At 42.8% G+C, this 18,222-nt stretch overlaps 2 protein-coding genes across 4 annotated transcripts in view; both read right to left on the bottom strand.

Moving 5' to 3' along the window:
• The window catches only part of LOC309369177 (uncharacterized protein), a 111,776-nt gene that overhangs the window by 52,886 nt on the left and 40,668 nt on the right, over positions 1–18,222 (bottom strand). The window lies entirely within an intron of this gene.
• LOC309369107 (uncharacterized protein) overlaps positions 1–18,222 on the bottom strand; it is a 60,026-nt gene that overhangs the window by 3,895 nt on the left and 37,909 nt on the right. The gene's annotated exons all lie outside the window — the stretch shown is intronic.

Genomic DNA, 18,222 nt, shown 5'->3' with positions numbered 1-18,222 from the left:
AAAAAGTCACACTGATCTGTCCTCTTTGTGCCAAAAAATGGCCTGAAGTGTTGCACTGCTATACCAGCTGACAATTCCTTCTGGATCTTTTGCTTTTGTTTAAAACAATGATGCTTCCTAATTCTGTTGTTTTCTGTGCAGATCACATTAGCTAGTTCTTGCTGCATAGCATCACTTGATTATAGATTTCTTTCTCTTTTACACATGCATACATTAACACACGCACCAGGTTAAGGGGGGGAACCCCTTCCTGTCTGTTGCCAGATTTAGGCTTTATCTATAATTTCTGGCTCTGCTCTGCTGTGCCCATCTTGGATGGTTTTTAATTTTTGCAGTCATTTAGGGTTTTGTTTTTTTAAAAAAATCTGAATTTAAAAAGAAATCAACATTGCTAAAAACAAGGTGTTATACAATAAGATAATTTGTCTTAAGAAAACTAGGGGGGTCGTGGAGGTGTTGTATAAATGTGCATTGTTAATGAGCAACTAAAAATGTTTGTTTGTTTCCTCTTTTGCTTTGCCAGAGATAATGTGTAAGTGTGGTGTCAGCTCCCTAAAAAAAGGTAGAACCTTTTCTTAAAAAGTCAACAACTTTGGGGTTCCTTCCCCCTTAAAAAAGGTCATGAACTCTGGGTAACGGGGGGAGGGGCACCGGAGGGATCTTTGCACCATGGCGCCAGATATGCTTAAGACAGCCCTGCGTATACCCCCACCAAAATGATTTCTTCTCTGCCTTTTGTCAATGGTATTCCTAATATTCTTCCCTTGTCATCTTTAGGTAGGATTTTTGCATCTATCCTTCGGTTTATATATATATATATAACTATTCCTCTCTTTTTGGAAACATCTGAAGCTATGTATTCTGTTCCTAATTTCTTTTCTATCAAAACTGTCATGTTTCTTTGCTATATGTGTTTCCTGGAGACCAATGACGTCCCGGTTTTTCTTTCTTAAGATACGCTCAGTTTTCCTCCTTTTTACCTTATTGTTCAAACCATTGATGCTCCACGATATAATGTTCAAATTCATGAATTTTTATTAGACACAAAGTCAAATATCAACATCAAATATCAACATCAAATACGGAACTGCACTTAAGTACAATAATATGTTGTTGTTGTTGTTGTTTACTCGTTTAGTCGTGTCTGACTCTTCGTGACCCCATGGACCTCAAAAACACTATCCAACCATCTCGTCCTCTGTCGCCCCCTTCTCCTTGTGCCCTCCATCTTTCCCAACATCAGGGTCTTCTCCAGGGAGTCTTCTCTTCTCATGAGGTGGCCAAAGTACTGGAGCCTCAGCTTCACAATCTGTCCTTCCAGTGAGCACTCAGGGTTGATTTCCTTCAGTATGGAGAGGTTTGATCTTCTTGCAGTCCATGGGACTCTCAAGAGTCTCCTCCAGCACCATAATTCAAAAGCATCCATTCTTCGGCGATCAGCCTTCTTGATGGTCCAGCTCTCACTTCCATACATCGCTACTGGGAAAACCATAGCTTTAACTATACAAACCTTTGTTGGCAAGGTGATGTCTCTACTTCTCAAGATGCTGTCTAGGCCTGTCATTGCCCTTCTCCCAAGAAGCAGGCGTCTTTTAATTTCGTGGCTGCTGTCACCATCTGCAGTGATCATGGAGCCCAAGAAAGTAAAATCTATCACTACCTCCATTTCTTCCCCTTCTATTTGCCAGGAGGTGATGGGATCAGTGGCCATGATCTTCGTTTTTTTGATGTTGAGCTTCAGACCATATTTTGCGCTCTCGTCTTTCACCCTCATTAAAAGGTTCTTTAATTCCTCCTCACTTTCTGCCATCAAGGTTGTGTCATCTGCATATCTGAGGTTGTTGATATTTCTTCCGGCAATCTTCCGGCTAGGGATTCATCCAGCCCAGCCTTTCGCATGATGAATTCTGCATATAAGTTAAATAAGCAGGGAGACAAAATACAGCCTTGTCGTACTCCTTTCCCAATTTTGAACCAATCAGTTGTTCCATATCCAGTTCTAACTGTAGCTTCTTGTCCCACATAGAGATTTCTCAGGAGACAGATGAGGTGATCTGGCACTCCCATTTCTTTAAGAACTTGCCATAGTTTGCCTTGGTCGACACAGTCAAAGGCTTTTGCATAATGAAGCAGAAGTAGATGTCTTTCTGGAACTCTCTAGCTTTCTCCATAATCCAGCGCATGTTTGCAATTTGGTCTCTGGTTCCTCTGCCTCTTCTAAATCCAGCTTGCACTTCTGGGAGTTCTCGGTCCACATACTGCTTGAGCCTGCCTTGTAGAATTTTAAGCATAACCTTGCTAGTGTATGAAATGAGTGCAATTGTGCGGTAGTTGGAGCATTCTTTGGCACTGCCCTTCTTTGGGATTGGGATGTAGACTGATCTTCTCCAATCTTCTGGCCACTGCTGAGTTTTCCAAACTTGCTGGCATATTGAGTGTAGCACCTTAACAGCATCATCTTTTAAAATTTTAAATAGTTCAGCTGGAATACCATCACTTCCACTGGCCTTGTTATTTGCAGTGCTTTCCAAGGCCCATTTGACTTCACTTTCCAGGATGTCTGGCTCAAGGTCAGCAACCACACTACCTGGGGTATACGAGACATCCATTTCTTTCTGGTATAATTCCTCTGTGTATTCTTGCCACCTCTTCTTGATGTCTTCTGCTTCTGTTAGGTCCTTTCCACTTTTGTCCTTTATTATGGAAATCTTTGTACGAAATGTTCCTTTCATATCTCCAATTTTCTTGAACAGATCTCTGGTTCTTCCCATTCTATTGCTTTCCTCTATTTCTTTGCATTGCTCATTTAAGAAGGTCTTCTTGTCTCTCCTTGCTATTCTTTGGAAATCTGCATTCAATTTCCTGTATCTTTCACCATCTCCCTCGCATTTTGCTTGCCTTCTCTCCCCCGCTATTTGTAAGGCCTCATTGGACAGCCACTTTGCTTTCTTGCATTTCCTTTTCATTGGGATGGTTTTCGTTGCTGCCTCCTGTATAATGTTACGTGCCTCCATCCATAGTTCTTCAGGCACTCTGTCCACCAAATCTAAATCCTTAAACCTGTTCCTCACTTCCACTGTGTATTCATAAGGGATTTGACTTAGATTGTATCTTACCGGCCCAGTGGTTTTTCCTACTTTCTTCAGTTTAAGCTTGAATTTTGCTATAAGAAGCTGATGATCTGAGCCACAGTCAGCTCCAGGTCTTGTTTTTGCTGACTGTATAGAGCTTCTCCATCTTTGGCTGCAGAGAATATAATCAATCTGATTTCGATGCTGCCCATCTGGTGATGTCCATGTGTAGAGTCGTCTCTTGTGTTGTTGGAAAAGCGTGTTTGTGATGACCAGCTTGTTCTCTTGACAGAACTCTATTAGCCTTTGCCCTGCTTCGTTTTGATCTCCAAGGCCAAACTTGCCAGTTCCTTTTATCTCTTGACTCCCTACTTTAGCATTCCAATCTCCTATAATGAGAAGAACATCCTTCTTTGGTGTCACTTCTATAAGGTGTTGTATGTCTTCATAGAATTGGTCAATTTCAGTTTCTTCAGCACCAGTAGTTGGTGCATAAACTTGGATTACTGTGATGTTAAAAGGTCTGCCTTGGATTCGTATCGAGATCATTCTATTATTTTTGAGATTGCATCCCAGTACAGCCTTTGCCACTCTTTTGTTGACTATGAGGGCCACTCCATTTCTTTTACGGGTTTCTTGCCCACAGTAGTAGATATGATGGTCATCGAACTGAATTCACCCATTCCCGTCCATTTTAGTTCACTGATGCCCAGGATGTCAATATTTATTCTTGCCATCTCATTTTTGACCACCTCCAACTTACCCAGGTTCATGGTTCTTACATTCCAGGTTCCTATGCAATATTTTTCTTTACAGCATTGGACTTTCCTTTGGCTTCCAGGCATATCCGCAACTGAGCGTCCTTTCGGCTTTGGCCCAGCCGCTTCATCAGCTCTGAGTCTACTTGTACTTGCCCTCCCCTCTTCCCCAGTAGCATGTTGGATGCCTTCCGACCTGAGGGGCTCATCTTCCAGCGTCATAACTTTTATATGCCTGTTGTCTTTGTCCATGGAGTTTTCTTGGCAGGGATACTGGAGTGGCTTGCCGGCTCCTCCTCCAGTGGATCACGTTTGGTCAAAACTCTCCACTATGACCTGTTCATCTTGGGTGCCCTGCTCGGCATAGTTCATAGCTTCTCTGAGTTCCTCAAGCCCCTTCACCACGGCAAGGCAGTGATCCATGAAGGGGATCATAATATAGTTGTGGGAAACTCTGCTTCTTTAATTATCCTCCTGGACTTTCCTGTCCTTGTTCTCTTTCTTCTCTTTCTTTCCCCCCCCCCAATTTTTTGTATTGGTTTTCACATTTAACACATAAACAAGAAACAAGAAAAAAGAAAAACATTACAATACACAAAAACAAAGAAAAACTCATAAAGAATTTCTACTTCCAAATCCTAATTTCATTTCATTGATAACTGACTTCCTTGAATCCCCTCTACCTGAATTTCATATCACCAGTTTAGCAGTTCTCCAAATTCATATTTCTAATAATATTAACTTCTTTCATTTGCTAACAACTTCTCCTTTATTAGTATTCTAATCCTTAATGTTTATTAACAACATATTCTTATTCTACCCTGTGATGGGATGATGAGCTGCTTGTGCGTAAAGCTTAGTCCCTCAGAGTTTGGCCTGATTATCAAAGCTCTGTCTATAGCGGAGCCCCCTTAAACATGACTCCCTCAATCGCTGGCAGAATCCGACAGTGGGCGTTTGCGGAATCTCTTCCAACATAAAAGCTCCTTAACGGAAACGCGTCTTCGGGATTCACGGCACGACAGTTTCCAGCGAGGGGTGGGTGTCCCTATAGGAAGTCCTGAAACTTCCCCACTGTTTTCGCTGGAAGTGTCCCTGAGCCATCCCTCCGACTCTCTTTCCCTCGGAGCTCCTTCTCTCCCCCTGCTGGTTCCCTCCTCTGCTGCTAAGTCTCTCCTAGCCTCCGTGAGCCCTTCCACCACCTGCCCTTCCGATGGCAGTTCCCTGACATACCCCTAAGCCTAATTATTACTTCCAAGAAATTTCTCTTTATCTTATATTACAATATTTAACTAAATAGTCTTTAAATTTCTTCCAGTCCTCTTGTGTCTCCTTTCTGGTCATGGATTCTTCCAGTCAGGTCGGCCAGCTCCAAAAAGTCCAACATCTTCATCTGCCATTCTTCTACTGTTGGCATCTTTTGCGATTTCCAATTTTTGGCTAATAAAAGTCTTGCCACTGTAGTGGCATACAAAAAAAGTCTAACATCTTTTTTTGGCAATTCCAGTCCTATTATTCCAAGTAGAAAGGCTTCTGGTTTTTTAATATATTTATATTATATATATATATATATATATGCAGGTTTTGGTGTCCTCGGGTGTCTTCCCGTGTAAAAGTTGGGGTGTCTAGGCGACGTTTCGACGAGGTCTCACTCGTCATCTTCAGGCTGGTGCTTTCGGCTTCTTGTTACTGGAACAGAGCAGGATCTCAGTGTTTGAGTTCCTATAAATACTGTTGAGGGGGTGTGGTGTATAGCCTCCAATGTTCTGGGCAGAGAGGAAGTTCCCAGGCTAGTGTGCCTTTTCTTCTTTTGTTCCTTAATTACTTGAGGGATATCTTGAGTGATTTCTTGAGTGATATCCTGAGTACCACTTAGGTGGGTCATTAGGTGTGGATTAGTTGCTAAAGTCTTTGTGTCTTGACCTCTTGAACTTTGTGAAGAGTTTTTCTGAGAAGATGGCTGTACTGCACTTAGTTGTGCTCTGGCTTGGCTTCGTGTATAGGGGCGAGCTGTGGTTTTGTGGCCTGTGTCAGCCAGATCTGTGTAGGGATTGCAGGGGGGTGCAGCATCCGGAGGTGCCACCCCTCTTCACAAAGTTCAAGAGGTCAAGACACAAAGACTTTAGCAACTAATCCACACCTAATGACCCACCTAAGTGGTACTCAGGATATCACTCAAGAAATCACTCAAGATATCCCTCAAGTAATTAAGGAACAAAAGAAGAAAAGGCACACTAGCCTGGGAACTTCCTCTCTGCCCAGAACATTGGAGGCTATACACCACACCCCCTCAACAGTATTTATAGGAACTCAAACACTGAGATCCTGCTCTGTTCCAGTAACAAGAAGCCGAAAGCACCAGCCTGAAGATGACGAGTGAGACCTCGTCGAAACGTCGCCTAGACACCCCAACTTTTACACGGGAAGACACCCGAGGACACCAAAACCTGCATTCCTGTACCCGTGAAAATCTACGAAAGCATATATATATATATATATATATATATATATATATATATATATATTTCATTTTTTTCAATTCATTATATATCTTTTCCCAGAAGTCTTTCACCTTAGGACACGTCCACCACATATGATAGAAAGTACCTTCTTTTTCTTTGCATTGCCAACACAAGTTATCATTTGTATGATACACCTTTGCTAATTTCACCAGGGTTAAATACCATCTATACAGCATTTTCATAATATTTTCTTTTAATACAGTACATGCAGTAAACTTAACCCCTTTCTTCCACAGTCTTTCCCAATCTGCCAACATTATATTGTGTCCAACATCTCTTGCCCAATCTATCATCACAGATTTAACTTTTTCGTCCTTTGTACGCCATTCTAACAACAAATTATACATTTTAGAGAGATTTTTAACATTGGTATCTAACAATTCCATTTCCAATTTGGATTTTTCTGTTGCAAAACCATTTTCTTATCACGTTTATATAATTCATTAATCTGATAATATTGTAACCATCCATCCAATTTATCTTTAATTTAATCAAATGGTCTTAATTTAAATTCTTCGTTATCTTCCACTAGTAAATCAGCATATTTCAACCATTTACTCTCCATATTCAACTTTTTCTGTGCGTTTGCTTCCGTTGGTGAAAACCATAGTATGATAGAGTTGGGAGAGACCACAAGGGCCATAGAGTCCAACCCCCTGCCAAGCAGGAAACACCATCAGAGCACTCCTGACATATGGTTGTCAAGCCTCTGCTTCAAGACCTCCAAAGAAGGAGACTCCACCACACTCCTTGGCAGCAAATTCCACTGTCAAACAGCCCTTACTGTCAGGAAGTTCTTCCTAATGTTTAGGTGGAATCTTCTTTCTTGTAGTTTGGATCCATTGCTCCCTGTCCGCTTCTCTGGAGCAGCAGAAAACAACCTTTCTCCCTCCTCTATGTGACATCCTTTTATATATTTGAACATGGCTATCATATCACCCCTTAACCTCCTCTTCTCCAGGCTAAACATGCCCAGCTCCCTTAGCCGTTCCTCATAAGGCATCGTTTCCAGGTCTTTGACCATTTTGGTTGCCCTCCTCTGGACACGTTCCAGTTTGTCAGTGTCCTTCTTGAACTGTGGTGCCCAGAACTGGACACAGTACTCCAGGTGAGGTCTGACCAGAGCAGAATACAGTGGCACTATTACTTCCCTTGATCTAGATGCTATACTCCTATTGATGCAGCCCAGAATTGCATTAGCTTTTTTAGTTGCCGCGTTACACTGTTGGCTCATGTCAAGTTTGTGGTCAACCAAGACTCCTAGATCCTTTTCACATGTACTGCTCTCAAGCCAGGTGTCACCCATCTTGTATTTGTGCCTCTCATTTTTTTTGCCCAAGTGCAATACTTTACATTTCTCCCTGTTAAAATTCATCTTGTTTGTTTTGGCCCAGTTCTCTAATCTGTCAAGGTCGTTTTGAAGTGTGATCCTGTCCTCTGGGGTGTTAGCCACCCCTCCCAGTTTGGTGTCATCTGCAAATTTGATCAGGATGCCCTTGAGTCCATCATCCAAGTCGTTGATAAAGATGTTGAATAAGACCAGGCCCAAGACAATGTACTTGCATTACACCGACCGTGAAACACGCAGATAGTGTGATGATCTGGGGCTGTATGACAGCAAAAGGTGTGGGCAGAATTTGTGTCATAAAACGGAATGTAAATGCTCCAAAATACATGAATGAAATTCTTGAGCCCAAACTGAACCGTTCTGCATGTGATCTTTTCCCAGATACTGAACCTTTTTATTTGTTTGTTTGTTTTCTATTTCAGCAGGATTCAGCTCCATGTCATGTTGCTGCTGTGTGCAAAAGTTGGTTTCAAGAGAATCAATTCCACTGCTGGAATGGCCTGGGAATAGTCCAGACCTTAACCCAATCAGAAATCTATGGAGCCAACTAAAGAAACTTGTTAGTCAGAAGCAACCCAGCAATAAAGCCCAATTAATAGTTGCAATAATTCCATCTTGGTTTCACATTATTACAGCTGCAGAACTAAGAAACTTGCTTCACTCCATGTGAAGACGTTGCAAGGCCAGAATTAAAGCTAAAGGTTCCCAAACTAAGTATTAATTGACATGGTGAGAATTTCTGTTAGAAGATGGGCAGATGAAAATGATGGAGGTTAAGATCAATAATGAAAAAGTGATAGTTATTGGAATCTATGCACCAAATGAAAGAAAATCCGAATTCTATCAATTCCTGGAAGAAAAAGTCATAGAATATATAGGGGGGGGAATTATATTACTAGGAGATTTTAGACTTCCGCGTAGTCTTTGCTCACGGTCAGATGCGTCTCTCCCACTCTGCCAAGGTCGGGAGGTACGCGTTCATTAGTGGAGCTAGAAGGGGGAGCTAAAGCTAAGCTGACCCCGAAGCCTTGGAAGGAGATTCCAGGGTGATATGGCGTTGCTGCAGCACAAAGAAGAGGACCCCCAGACCACTTTCAAGCTCCTAAAAGCTGAGCAAGAAGGGGGAGAAGGGGGAGAACTTCTTCGGTGCTAGTTCCTGCAACCCTCCGCTGACGAGAAGCTCGAGCCCGTGGGTATGTCTGTGGCTACACTTCTAACAAACTGAAGCAAACCTAAACAATTAGCCTATTTTATCTACTGAACTTGCTAATTTACGACTAAAAACAAAGTGTTTGATCTTAAAACAAAGTGTTTGAACTTAAATGGCTTTTCGCAACTGACCAAGATTTACCTACAAGCTATATCAGACTGTTTTCCCCCCCAAAAAGACGTCTATTCCATTAATACCGAAGACGTTTTAGCCATTTTTTTCTGCTGGAGTTATGAACATAAAGATTACCTGTGGCTTCATTAGTGTTGCGACAGAAATAAACCAAGAAATCATGAAGAAGAAATAATTAAAAAGACCTTTCCCAAGTGGTGAAATATATAAAGGGGTCTCCAGACTCTTCAGTATAAAATTAACTGTTGTTCACAAGTTAGTTTTCAACTGTCTGTTCACGCTGGCAAAAGGAATATTAGAGGCCAGAGACTCCCAGAGAACGGTGGTGAGTGTGTGAGAGAGTGATTGATTACAAAGTTATAAAACTGTCACAAGACTGATAAACATCGCCTCTCCTCTCCCAAGAAGTGTGGCTATTCTCCTTTTCTGGGGATTTCTGTTTGTCTTCGGCTGTGGACTGCTACGGAGTATAAATCAACTTAATAACAGCTAAGAGTGATTCTGCTGACTCATGTGCTCCGACATTTTCTTAGACCGACATTTTCCTGGCTTGAGGAACGGAAACGAACTGTATTAGACTGACATAGAAAGAGAACGGGGTCGAAAAATTGCAGAGAGGGAGTGACCCAAACAGCGACATCAGCTGGTGAAATAAAACTTTGCCCTCTTTTGAAAAAGACGTTCCTCTAATAAGACTTATAAGAGCAATTACAGGGATTTTTGCAAGATCTGCAACTATTGAAGATCTCAAAACGCTGCATCATAATCTGCTGAAAGAGACAAGGTTTCATAAATTCTTATAGACCCTATACCCCATTACTGGAATAGCATTCCTGTTACCTCTGGAAAAGAACTTAATAGCACATAAGATTATTGCATTGTACATTATTAATTCAAAATACTCCCCAGCTCTTTTCTTGTTATTTAAATATACTTTTCGTATTTTCTTCCCCCTCTTTATTTCTTTACAAATTATAAATTGCATTATTATTTTTGTTTCTTTCCTTTGTATTTCTTTTGTGTTTTTGTTTTGTTTTGTTTCTCTGTTTCATTTTTGTTGTTTTTCTGGCTGTTTTTGTGTGGTTTTCAACTTGTGTCGTTTGTCTTGTGGGTTTTTTTTTTGTTTCTGTTTTTTTCTGTTTTTTGTTTCTGTTTTTTTCTGTTTTTGTTTGCTTAGCCTTTCGCTATCTATTGGTAGCTAACGCAGTTGATATTAGCATCAGATGCTATTAGCTTTGTTGCAAGGTGCAGACTAACTGAACCGCTAACCTGTTTAAAGAATTATACATTTGATCTATTACCCTGAATGATTAAGTAAATGCAAGGATTGCAATCACTTATCATATTTATTTGATCTGATGAATTTGTGATATTGCTGTATTGATACTTGGCTGTAACTAATTAGATAATTGTTCATAATCAATTTAAAATATATTTAGTGAAACTGGGAATATAAAAAAAATAGTGGATACATAGGCCAGAGATCACGATCAGACTGGTAAAATTGTCGTAATTGTATTAAGAAAGATTGAACTTAATTGACATTCATTAATTATCACATTGGAAATATTGACACGATTGTATTAAGAAAGATTGAACTTAATTGATATCCAATTTGTAAGACAGAAGGGAAGAGAACAAATTACCTAGTGAGCTAACTGAATTTCTTAGTGATGTATGGTAAAAAAACAACTGTGTCAGGTTCTGCAGCAGTATCAGCCTCACAAATCAGGAGAACTTCTGTAATTGACATGGATCAACCATTACATATGAGAGAATTAATTTTAAGTTTAAAGAAAGATATCCAAGATTTAAAAAATAATGTAAATGAAAAGGCAAAAGCAACAGAAGAAAAACTTATTTCAATGGGAGCCAAAATAGATGAAAATGTGAAAATAGCAGCTGAGTTATCAACTCAGGTCAACAATTTAGTACAAAAAAATTCAGAACTGACGAAAATAGTGCTAGACCTTAAAGGTAAAACACAGAACCTAGAGGAAGTTCAGAAAAAATTACAAAATGAAAATAGAGAGTTGAAAAAGGAATGCGATAAGATAAGGAAAGAAACAGCAGATCTGAAAGCACAGCAAGATTCAACTTTGGACTCTATTGCGATGTTGCAAATGCAGAGAAAGGAGAATACCCTAAGATTCAGAGGACTAACGGAGGACACAGAGGAAACAATTGAGAAAAAAATCTCAAAAGAGCTAGCAGCTTGGTTAGACCTAGAAGAAGCAGAAGTAGCACAAAAAATAGAAAAAGCATTCAGAGTCAAATCTAATGTAGCAAAAGTAAACAACTGGCCAGCTGATTGTTTAGTCTCTTTTAACTCTATGGATTTCAGAAACAGAATTTTACAAGCTAGTAACAAGAAGAAATTTCAATCAGAAGGAAATGATATTATCGTCCACAAGATTATTCCAAATCGGTTGATAAAAAAGAGAGAAGCTTATAGACCTCTGGCCGAGGCATTAAAGGCAAAGGCAGTGGACTATAGGTGGGAGTACCCGGAATCTCTTTTTTCTTCAAAGGGAAACGTAGAAAGTGCCTGTCGGCATTAGACGCGGACAAGTTCTGGAGAAAGTACCGGAAAGACCTCGGAGGAAAACGGCAATTGTTGGGAGAATCAGAGGATATTGAACAAACAGTTGAGAGTTAGAAGACAGATCTAAAAAGGGAATTTATTAAATTATACTGAGGCCTTGAATGTGTAATTTTTTATTATTATTATTTTAAATCTGTTGACATATCATAAGAAATAAAGTATGGATTATAAATTTATTACTTGGAATGTAAATGGTTTAAATGAAAAATCAAAAAGGAACAAGGTGGAACATATTCTGGTTAAGCAAAAATATGATCTAATCTGTCTGCAAGAAACTCATGTAGCGGAAAAACATAAAAGAGTATTAATAAATAAGAGATTGGGGCTTGAGTTTATTGCATCAAGTAAAGAAAAAAAGAGAGGGGTGGTAATTTATGTAAAACCTCAGCTGGAGCCAAAACTGCTTTATAATGATGAAAAAGGCCGAACAGTGATTATAGAGGTTAAGATCAATAATGAAAAAGTGATAACAAAAAAAATTCCTTCCAGTAGCACCTTAAAGACCAACTAAGTCAGTTCTTGGTATGAGCTTTCGTGTGCATGCACACTTCTTCAGATACCACTTCTTCTGAAGAAGTGTGCATGCACACGAAAGCTCATACCAAGGAATTTTTTTGTTTTGACTATGACAGACCAACACGGCTACTTAGGTATCTGAAGAAGTGTGCATGCACACGAAAGCTCATACCAAGAACTGACTTAGTTGGTCTTTAAGGTGCTACTGGAAGGAATTTTTTTTGTTTTAACTATGGCAGACCAACACGGCTACCTATCTGTAACTGAAAAAGTGATAGTTATTGGAATCTATGCACCAAATGAAAGAAAATCCGAATTCTATCAATTCCTGGAAGAAAAAGTCATAGAATAGAAAAAGTCATAGAATATATAGGGGGAAAAATTATATTACTAGGAGATTTTAATGGAGTAGTCAATCCAAACATGGACAGGACAATAAAGAAGAAAGAAAAGAGGCAGAACAAACTCCCAACTATATTTTTCCAATTAATAGAACTCCTGAATTTGTTCGACGCTTGGAGGTTTAAGAACCCAACAGAGAAAGAATTTACACATTACTCAGAGCCACATAAATCGGCGGGACGAATCGACGCGATCTGGACAACAAAGGATTTATTAAATAATATTACAAAAGCAGAAATCCACCCAAGGATAATTTCTGACCACAGCGCGGTCTGGGTTAACTTTAAAGGAAAAGAAGAAAAGGTTAAAAGGTGGCAACTGAATTAGAGTATGCTAAACGATGAAAAAATTGTACAGAAGGCCAAGCAAATCTTAGAAGAATATTTTAAGTTTAATTTAAATCAAGGAGTAGATCTAGAGACGGTTTGGGACGCGGGTAAAGCCATCATAAGAGGCTTCTTTATACAACAAAACGCATTCCAAAGGAAAATAAAGGAGAAGAAGAAAATGGAGATCTGGGAGGAGATTAGAAAAAAGGAAAGGATCCTTTTCCAAAAACCAGACGATGAACCAATTAAGCAAAGTATAAAAATCTTACAGACGCAATTCTCCATGATAATAAATGAAGAGATAGAATGGAAGATAAAATGGTTGAGACATAGAAACTTTGAGTTTGCAAATAAACCTGGTAAACTTCTGGCCTGGCAATTAAAGAAGAAAAAAGAAGATAGAATTAAGACAAATGGATTCAAGAACCTAAGGAAATTAGTAAAAATTTTGCTAGTTTTTTCGGAAAACTATATAATGAAGGTCCAGAGACTCTGGAAAAAATAATTGATTATCTGGGCAAAAATAGACTACCAATAATACCTAAGGAAAAAACTGAAATCTTGAACTCACCAATAACAGCTATGGAGGTGCAACAAGCTATACAGAGATCAAAATTAGGAAAGACACCGGGCCCAGATGGTCTTCCAGCTAATTACAGTGGTGCCTCGCAAGACGAAATTAATTCGTTCCGCAAGTCTCTTCGTCTTGCGGTTTTTTCGTCTTGCGATGCACGGTTTCCCATAGGAATGCATTGAAAATCAATTAATGCGTTCCTAGGGAAACCGCCTTCAGACCAGGTCCGGGGACAGTCTGTCCCCGGACCTCTTCTGAAGGCTGGGGGGCGCGGGCTTCGCAGCAGCGCTACGAAGCCCGGCGGCTGGGGCAGGTGTTCCCGCCCCCCCTGCTTCGGAGCAGCGTTCCGAAGCGGGGTGACTGGGGCAGGTGTTCCCGCCCCCCCGCCCGGCTTCGCAGCAGCGCTACGAAGCCCGGCGGCTGGGGCAGGTGTTCCCGCCCCCCACCCCGCTTCGGAGCAGCGTTCCGAAGCGGGGTGGCTGGGGCAGGTGTTCCCGCCCCCCCGCCCGGCTTCGCAGCAGCGCTACGAAGCCCGGCGGCTGGGGCAGGTGTTCCCGCCCCCCCACCCCGCTTCGGAGCAGCGTTCCGAAGCGGGGTGGCTGGGGCAGGTGTTCCCGCCCCCCCGCCCGGCTTCGCAGCAGCGCTACGAAGCCCGGCGGCTGGGGCAGGTGTTCCCGCCCCCCACCCCGCTTCGGAGCAGCGTTCCGAAGCGGGGTGGCTGGGGCAGGTGTTCCCGCCCCCCGCCCGGCTTCGCAGCAGCGCTACGAAGCCCGGCGGCTGGGGCAGGTGTTCCCGCCCCCCACCCCGCTTCGGAGCAGCGTTCCGAAGCGGGGTGGCTGGGGCAGGTGTTCCCGCCCCCCGCCCGGCTTCGCAGCAGAGCTACGAAGCCCAGCGGCTGGGGCAGGTGTCCGGGATCTCTTTTGAAGCAAGCGGCTGCGGAGAGACGCGATCTCCCCGCAGCCGCTTGCTTCAAAAGAGGTCCGGGATCTCTTTTGAAGCAAGCGGCTGCAGAGAGACGCGATCTCCCCGCAGCCGCTTGCTTCAAAAGAGGTCCGGGGGCAGCGGGAAGAGCTGCCCCCGGACCTCTTTTGAAGCAAGGGGCGGTGGGGAGAAGTGATCTCCCCGCCGCCCCTTGCTTCAAAAGAGAAGACCCGCTGTCCCCGGGGCAAGCTTCGTTTTGCGAAGCAAGCCCATAGGGAAATTCGTCTTGCGAGGCAACTCGAAAACGAAAAAACCTTTCGTTTTGCGAGTTTTTCGTCTCGCGAGGCGTTCGTCTTGCGGGGTACCACTGTACTATAAAAAGTTAGAACAAGCATTATTTCTTCCCATGAAAGACCTAATGAATAATATTCTGGCAAATGGAAAACTTCCGAAAACCTGGAAGGACAGCTTTATTACTCTTATCCATAAACAAGGAACAGAAGCCTCAAACATGGCCAATTACAGACCCATTGCACTGCTAAATAACGATTACAAGATATTTGCAGACATTCGTGCAAATAGATTAAAAATGGTGCTGAAAGAGATAATTCATAAAGATCAAACCGGATTTCTTCCCGGACGATTTATGCAATCCAATATTAGATGCGTGATTAATGTATTAGAATATTTGGATATTAAAATTGATAAACCAGCAGCTATTATGTTGGTAGACGCTGAAAAAGCTTTTGATAACGTGTCCTGGAAGTTTATGAAAAAATTAATGGAAGAAATCGGACTGGGAGAAAATATTTGTAAAGGAATAAATGCCATCTACTCAGAACAATATGCAAAATTGATCATCAACGGAAGAATTACTGAGGAGTGCAAAAATAAACAAGGGAACCAGACAGGGCTGCCCACTGTCTCCACTTACAGATAGGTAGCCGTGTTGATCTGCCATAGTCAAAACAAAAAAAAATTCCTTTGCATAACTTTCTTCCTTTAGTCAATACAAAATAAAAAAAAATCCTTCCAGTAGCACCTTAAAGACCAACTAAGTCAGTTCTTGGTATGAGCTTTCGTGTGCATGCACACTGTCTCCACTGATATTTATCTTGGTGATGGAAGTATTGAACAATCAGATAAGAAGGGATCAGCTTGTTAAAGGCATCACTCTGGGAAACAAAACATATAAAATTAAAGCTTTCGCGGACGATCTACTCGTTATGACTGAAAACCCTAAAGAAAGTCTGAAAAGAGTGCTGGAACTGATTAAAGAATTTGGAGAAGTGGCAGGCTTTAAACTGAATATTACAAAAACAAAAATGCTTGTTAAAAATGTAACCACAGAAGAAAAGGACGACTTAGAAAAAATATTGGGCTTGAAAATCTCTTCAAAAGCGAAATACTTGGGTATTTGGATCACCCCCAAGAACATAAATTTATTTCAGGATAATTACACCAAAATTTGGCTAGAGATTAGAAGAAACTTGGTAACCTGGAGTAAACTAAAATTAACATTTCTCGGTAGGATTTCCATTATAAAGATGAATGTGCTTCCAAAATTAATCTTTCTATTTCAAATGATTCCGATACTCGGTGAAGCAGGTTGTCTCAAGATATGGCAAAGAGAAATTTCCAAATTTTTGTGGGAAGGGAAGAAACCCAGGATTAAACACCTGATCTTAATAGACATAAAAGAGAGAGGAGGCTTTTCCCTACCCGACCTAAAACTTTATTATGAGGCAGCCAGTTTCACCTGGTTAAAAGATTGGTGCACGTTGCAGGATCCGGACCTCCTGGACCTGGAAGGTTTTGACAACCATTGGGGATGGCACGCCTACCTAATATATGGAAAAGCGAAAATTCATAAAAAATTTACCAACCATATAATAAGAAAGTCACTCTTTGCTGTATGGGAAAAATATAAAAACCTGATGGAGCCTAAAGTCCCGTGGTGGACTTCTCCAGTAGAAGCCATAGCAGTAAAACGGAAAAATACTCAGGAAAGCTGGCCAACATATAAAATACTACTAAAAAATGAAGATAACCAAATAAAATTTAAAAAATTTGAGGAAATAAGAGAACACATTTCAGACTGGTTCCAATACCATCAGTTATTTGAAAAATTTAAATCTGACAAACAAAAGGGGTTCTCAACAGAAATTTCCCGATTCGAATCTGATCTTGTAAATTCTAAAAGAAAAACTCTTTCCAAAACTTACCGACTCCTCCTTGACTGGACAGTCAAGGAGGAGGAGGTAACAGTGGCAATGGTGAGGTGGTCTCAGGATTTTGGCCATTCAATAACCATGGCCCAATGGGAAAATTTATGGAAGATCAATTGGAAATTCACAAATTGTTACACGATTAGAGAGAACTTTCAAAAAATGCAACATCGATGGTATCTAACACCATGGAAGCTTTCAAAAATGTATAAAAATGTGTCAAGTAATTGTTGGAGATGCGGAGACTCAGGAACATTCTACCATATGTGGTGGATATGTAGGAAAATACAGGTATTCTGGGAGAGTATACATGCAGAACTGCAAAAAATGCTAAAGATCTCTTTCAATAAAAAACCAGAGGCCTACCTCCTGGGAATAACAGATTTGGATATTCCACCAAAGAGGAAGGGTATCTTTTTATATGCGACGGCGGCAGCAAGAGTTTTGATCGCAGCAAAATGGAAGAGTAATGAAATCCCCTCTATACAAGATTGGATCCAAAAGCTGACAGAATACAGTGGTGCCCCGCAAGACGAATGCCTCGCAAGACGAAAAACCCGCAAGACGAAAGGGTTTTTCGGGTTTTGCGACGCTTCGCTAGACGATTTTCCCTATGGGCTTGCATCGCAAGACGAAAGCCCATAGGGAAATCTCGGGGACCTTTTTTTAAATGCTGGCGGTGGGGAGCAAAGCCTTTTTCCCCCCTCCGGACTTCAGAAGAGGTCCAGGAAGGCCGGCGGGGGCGAAAGGCTTTGCTCCCCACCGCCAGCATTTTAAAAGCGGTCCGGGATAGCAGGGAAGCGCTTCCCGCTATCCCGGACGGCTTTTGAAGGGGGCGATTTAAAAGCCCCCGGACGGCTTTTGAAGCCTCCCCCCGCCGCCCGGCATCGGGGCATCGTCCCGATGCCGGGCGACGGGGCGAGAAAGCCTCCCCCCGCCGCCCGGCTTCGGGGCATCGTCCCGATGCCGGGCGACGGGGCGAGAAAGCCTCCCCCGCCGCCCGGCTTCGGGGCATCGTCCCGATGCCGGGCGACGGGGCGGGAAAGCCTCCCCCCGCCGCCCGGCTTCAGGGCATCGTCCCGATGCCGGGCGACGGGGCGAGAAAGCCTCCCCCCGCCGCCTGGCATCGGAAGCATGTCCCGATGCCGGGCGACGGGGCGAGAAAGCCTCCCCCCGCCGCCTGGCATCGGAACCATGTCCTGATGCTGGGCGACGGGGCGAGAAAGCCCCCCCCCCGCCGCCTGGCATCGGAACCATGTCCCAATGCCGGGCGACGGGGCGAGAAAGCCTCCCCCCACCGCCCGGCTTCGGGGCATCGTCCCGATGCCGGGCGACGGGGCGGGAAAGCCTCCCCCCGCCGCCCGGCTTCGGGGCATCGTCCCAATGCCGGGCGACGGGGCGGGAAAGCCTCCCCCCGCCGCCCGGCTTCGGGGCATCGTCCCGATGCCGGGCGACGGGGCGAGAAAGCCTCCCCCCGCCGCCTGGCATCGGAACCATGTCCCGATGCCGGGCGACGGGGCGAGAAAGCCTCCCCCCGCCGCCTGGCATCGGAACCATGTCCCGATGCCGGGCGACGGGGCGAGAAAGCCTCCCCCCGCCGCCCGGC

This window comes from Podarcis melisellensis (genome assembly GCF_964234715.1).
Source record: "Podarcis melisellensis genome assembly, chromosome: 4".
Lineage (NCBI taxonomy): Eukaryota > Metazoa > Chordata > Lepidosauria > Squamata > Lacertidae > Podarcis > Podarcis melisellensis.
The sequence above is the reverse complement of the archived record's forward strand: the minus strand, read 5'-3'. Positions and strand labels throughout refer to the sequence as shown.